The sequence below is a fragment of the Cyclopterus lumpus genome, chromosome 9 (assembly GCF_009769545.1).
Source record: "Cyclopterus lumpus isolate fCycLum1 chromosome 9, fCycLum1.pri, whole genome shotgun sequence".
NCBI lineage: Eukaryota > Metazoa > Chordata > Actinopteri > Perciformes > Cyclopteridae > Cyclopterus > Cyclopterus lumpus.
The window spans coordinates 19755424-19761423 of NC_046974.1; the positions used below are offsets into that span (position 1 = coordinate 19755424).

Here is a 6000-nt window from a genome sequence, read left to right on the forward strand (position 1 = left end):
ACAGTTTTACATCAGCGTTGCCGTGGTCTGGATTTATGTTACAGGCTACTCATGGGAAGCCTAATGATGATGGAATTATCTTTTACTTGTTTTCTAGTCTGCCCTTTTAAGATTAGTTTATGTGGCTACATGTATATATGACGGAGGTCTCAAAGCAAGCACATATATGACTGAACCTCTCTGATATTATACACTTCATGAAGGTGGGATGAATTGCTGTTGTGTTACGGTGGATTGCCTTCATTTTTAGCAAGGCACACGTTATAACGTGACAGCTGAGCGCACATCCTCATACCGTATGTAGAATGCCGAAAGTGCCTCTGAATTAATATTTTACTCTTGCATGTTTCATATTCCGGCTGTTGCCTTGCTTTAGCTGTAGAACTTGAGTATTCTCTATTTAGTTCAGCTTCAATGCCTCACGGAGAGCTCATTTAAATTTCTCGCCACATACTGTAGTTCAGACCCTTAAATGAAATTACAGTCTTTTAAAATCTCTCAAAGACGCAGCTCCTGCTAACTCCCTTTTAATCCCTGTGCGTCCTCCCACTCTTTGTCTTGACATCATCCTGTGCCTGTGCCTGTGCCTGACCCTTACCGTCCCCTCTTTTGGCTCACGCCCTCTCTGGCCCGAGTTCTCCACTTCGGTTCCTCTTGTCTCTCCTTGCTATTGATAATATAAATGCTTATATATTGTTGTACTGTTTCCTAACTGCCACTCTGTTGACTCTCATCCTCCCTCTCCCTGTGTCGGCAGGTGGTAGAGATAGCTTTAAAGGTTAGCCCCGTACTGGGAGCCCACATCTTCCAGCCCCTGCTGCCAGCTGTCTTCAGAGGCATTGTGGACGGCGAGGTGAGTTTAGCCTGAACATCTTGCACAGATCTGGACGGGATAATAGAAAGGACAAACCTGTAATGGTGCGTTATAGTGCCGACGGTGCATTTTTCACTCATTTTCCATCTTCTTCCTGCGTGTACTTTCAGTTTGTCCTTTCTCGTTACGGATAATATAATTATTGCGGAGAATATATAGTGGTGTTTATTGATCTTTCAGCTCAGTTAAGGGTCACGGGCCTTTCAAGGATTCTGCTGTGTCAGTGGATCTTCTCATGCTTAATGACAATGGCGCTTTTTGTAAAAGCCTTTGTTTCTGCAGCCGCATGAAAGATTACAATTCAGTGTGTGTGTGTGTCTGTGTGTGTCTGTGTGTGTGTCTCATCAGAGGTATCCAGTGGTGATGTCTACCTACCTAGGAATCATGGGCCGCATCCTGCTCCAGAACTCCAGTTTCTTCTCTTCCCTGCTGACTCAAATGGCCTCCGAGTGCAGCCAGAAGGTGAGCGTCGATGTCTGCCCTTCATATCTGTCCACTCAGCTCCGTCCCTTTTGAGATTTGTGCGAGAGACATAACCTGCAAAGTGCCTCTTAAAAGGGAATCATTCTGAACGGGGGAGGAGTAATGAGTCGAGGAATTGCAAATGTAATAAATTAAGGTTTGGAGCTGTACCCCCTTTAGCATGAAACAAAAACAAAAACAAAATTCTCTTTTTTTTGGCAATAGAGGACAAGTAAATGAGGCAGACCAAAAGGGGGAATGTCAGTTTTGCCTTTATTTATGACAATATCGTTACCATACTTTACAACATTAACATCTTTCAGTGTACTGTATCATGAGTTGTCAAACACTGTTTATGTCACTCTGTTGATCTCTCTTTAAATATTGAATCTCCTCTTTCTTCCTTTATATTAACCCCGCGATATCTCTCCTCCCTTCTGTCCACATCGCCTCCTCCAACCTTCTCTCTCCCATCAGATGGACCAGTTGTTGGGCAGTGTGATCGAGATGTGGGTTGACCGCATGGACAACATCACTCAACCAGAGAGGAGAAAGCTGTCCTCGCTGGCTCTGCTCTCCCTCCTCCCGTCTGACAACAGGTGGGAAGCGTTTGTCATTCATTTGTCTGCAGATGGGGCTTTGAGCTGGCATAGAAGTGGATAGCACCTCGTCAGCACAGCTGGCACCGGGGCAAATAAGGGGGAAGTGAAGAGACAAATTATTTACTCAGCTTTTGTTTGTTTTTGTGGAGTATAGCTGGTGGACTCATCCTCATCTGGGAGGGCTGTGGCACTAAATGGAACAACACAGATTATTAGCCGCTGTTTAAAAGTTTGATAAAGATAACAGATTGTTTCCCTATAGCTGGAATATGCTACACAAAATCAACAAACAGCAGCACACAGATAGATGTGTGCTGCTGTGTGTGTACATACATACATACATACACACACACACACACACACACACACACACACACACACACACAACACACACACACACACACAAATTGGGGTTTCCATACATGTTATCCAACAGATTATTGGGCACTTCGTTTATCTGATTTACCATCTCTCTGGACCGGTCTGTAATGAGAGGCATACAAATTATTGACGTTGTTTTGATCCTGTCATCAGCGGCGTGACACATCTTTGCTTCTATGGGTTTGTGCGTCCAATTATAGTGGATTACAGTGCCGAGAACAAAAGCATCTTCAGAGGGTAATTGTGAACGTTTTTTCGACTGTTGCCTGTAAAGCGGGACAATTTACACCAAAACAATTTCCCCTTTCCAGATATTCACAATAAAGCACTTTGCAAATCTTTAGGGTGAATCTGAGTTTTAACTAATGTACCCAAAGGGTGGCTATTTAAAATGCTCTGTGCCAGAACCAGCTTCTTACATTATGAGATAAAGTATATTCTTCTCTTGCCTCGGTCATCACAAATTAGGCTGCTATCTCCACCTAAATGTGTCGGGTAGGCTGACGAGGAAGACTGAGCACCAAACGTGACGCTCTTGACGCGGTTCAGAGGAGTCACTGTGGGCTTTCATGATAAACTTTTCCCTGAATGGTGATGCATGTTTTCATCAAGGCTTTGTGACGCTCAGTTTTTGCCATTGAGATATGGTTATCACAGACATAGACAGGCATGAAATCCTTTGTTAAGCCCCCATCCTTGGTCTCACACAGCAATTGGTTACGACACCGTTGGCTGATAAAGTGCTGTATGACACATTTACTTTCTCATACAATCGGACCTGAAATTGAAAGAGGTCCGTAGCCCTTAACAGCACACATTAGTCTGTCTTTAGAGCCCTTAACCCCCAGTGTTCAGCCAGCCAGGCAGACTATGGGTAGCCTAATTTCTACGTTTCAATCCAATTGTAGGATTAACCTGAATCATAATGACTTATCTTATAATTATTCTTTTACCCTTATGGTATATTTATAATTATTTATTAAAGGGATATGGGTGAATCCACCCCAAAGTCTTCTGGCGCTGCCCCCTCTCCGGGGACATGTTGGCCGGTTTAGGAGTTCCTCAAAGTGCTCTTTCCACCGCCCGACGATGTCCCCAGTCCGGGTCAGCAGTTTCCCCCCCCTGCTGAGAACAGCCTGGGGTAGACCCTGCTTTCCCTTCCTGAGCCGTCGGATGGTTTGCCAGAACTTCCTTGAGGCCAACCGAAAGTCCTTCTCCATGGCCTCCCCGAACTCCTCCCATGCCCGAGTTTTTAGCCTCCGCGACCATCGCCGCTGCAGCCCTTCTGGCCCGCCGGTACCCGTCAGCTGCTTCAGGTGACCCCTGGGCCAGCCAGGCCCGAAAGGCCTCCTTCTTCAGTTTGACGGCTTCCCTCACCCTCGGTGTACACCACCGGTTCTCGGGTTGCCGCCACGACCGGCACCGATGACCTTCCGGCCACAGCCCCGAGCAGCCGCGTCCACAATAGAGACTTTGAACATGGTCCACTCGGATTCCATGTCCCCAGCCTCCCTCGGGATTTGTGAGAAGTTCTTCCGGAGGTGGGAGTTGAAGACCTCCCGGACAGGATCCTCTGCCAGACGTTCCCAGTTCACCCTCACTACACGTTTGGGCTTGCCAGGTCTCTCTAGCCGATTCCCCGCCATCTGATCCAACTCACCACCAGGTGGTGTCAGTTGACAGCTCTGCTCCTCTCTTCACCCGAGTGTCCAAGACATACGGCCGCAGATCAGATGATACGATTACAAAGTCGATCATTGATCTCCGGCCTAAGGTGTTCTGGTACCAGGTACACTTATGAGCCACCTTATGTTCGAACATGGTGTTCGTTATGGACAAACTGTGGCTAGCACAGAAGTCCAACAACAAAACACCATTCGGGTTCAGATCGGGCAAGCCGTTCCTCCCAATCACGCCCCGCCAGGTTTCTCTGTCATTGCCCACGTGAGCGTTGAAGTCTCCAGGAGAACTATGGAGTCGGCAGGCGGCGGGAGGGTGCCCCGGTCTTTTTAGAGAACAATGTAGCCTAAATATTTGATTAAATGTGACTGCCTGATAACTGGGTCTGTCTCTTGATAGTCATTATTTACAAACTTTGCAATTATTGTTTTTAAGTTGTATTTTTTTTTCTGTCATTAGAAAACATGTTATCTGGAGGAAGGATCAGAAGAGGTCTACGACTAAGCTTTTACTGGACTTTTTGAAGAAAGAATATTGCTTAAGTGTAGAACAGTTAGGAGTAATAATTAAATGTATTTTTATTCAGGACTTTGCGATGTTGAATACACAGCAAGACACTCTAGTGGAGTCATGACAGGAGGTGGAACAATATTTGGAGATGGAACTAACTTTGAATACTAGTAGTCTTAATAAGCTAATGCCATTTGTATATCAGTTTTATTTGACTTGCAACATTGAATATTGTATCTCTAACACTTACTTTGTCTATAGCTTAATGTGGATCAGTATTATGTAGCTGTACAGTATTATGTAGCTGTACAGTAGAACTTGAAATCTGCTTGGAGACACAAAGCTGTGGAACAGCTGCAGGCATGTGATCCACGGGGAAGTGTTGAGTTGGGCACTGGCTGTTACTCACTGTTGAGAGCTCCTCGCTGGTGGACCAGTCAAGAATAACCCAGAGGAAAAATCTACTTTCTTCATTATTGTTCACCATTTGTCCAAGAATCACAGTTGCTGTTTGTGCACATCGTGTCACAAAGTGTAGAGCAGGCGCTGTCATTGGAAATAGCATCGCGCTTGTTTTCAGGTGATGGTTGTTCAACAGATGGGATAAGCCCTCAACGGATGTTTGTTTATTTTTTTTCTCCCTTTTTTAAAATTTTTTTTTACACTTTTCACAGATATGTTTTTATTGACTCAGCTGCTTTTCCTCCTTTTGTGACAGCACGTCGATGCATTCAAAGAGCGAGACCCGTTTGACCATTGATGAGACGTACTTCTTACTTTCTGAAACTTTAGTGCAATCTAAGGGAACCAGAATGTTTCAGTTTGTATTTAACATGCGCAGCCATGCGGCCGTTTTCACGAAAGACTGCTTTAGTCATCAGAACCTGTTGGTATTTTGTGCACCCACCAGTTCATCATCACTGACAGTTTGCTTTACGGCAGGAGAGCGGCAAGAACCATGACCTTAGGAAAATCAATATGCACATCTTCATTGCATGGATTTGCTGTGCTCACATTTTGTCTCATTGTGATTACAACGGTGTCTTCTCAAAGTTAAGAGTTATGTTCAGAGGAATCTTTCTCCATAGTCTAAAAGTACGTATCAAAGTTTTTTCGTTAAAGGTTTGATGCAGACATTTCATCTGCACCTATAACTAATACTTTTTTCATTTAATTTGCATGCAATTGCTGGTAAATTATTACTAGTGAATCAAGCTCACATTATGCCGTTGTTTTTCGTTTTTATTCACACGTGTATTTAAAAACCTGTAGTTTTTTTTATTCCTTACCTGTTTGTCCATACTGTCATTAGAATATTTTAAATATAAATATAATACGTATGATTGCATACCCTATTCTTTACATTTTTAAAGTAAAAACTGATGAACTTTTAGTCCTGTCATGAGTTATGCACTTGCACTTACACCCGAACTTGGGCTATTTAAGGTCTACTCTAATGATTCAAACTTAATGATGCTCAGCAGCATCAAT

The 6000-nt window shown here is 44.1% G+C and overlaps 1 protein-coding gene across 1 annotated transcript in view; it reads right to left on the reverse strand.

Moving 5' to 3' along the window:
* The window catches only part of ipo11 (importin 11), a 100017-nt gene that overhangs the window by 40223 nt on the left and 53794 nt on the right, over positions 1 to 6000 (reverse strand). The window lies entirely within an intron of this gene.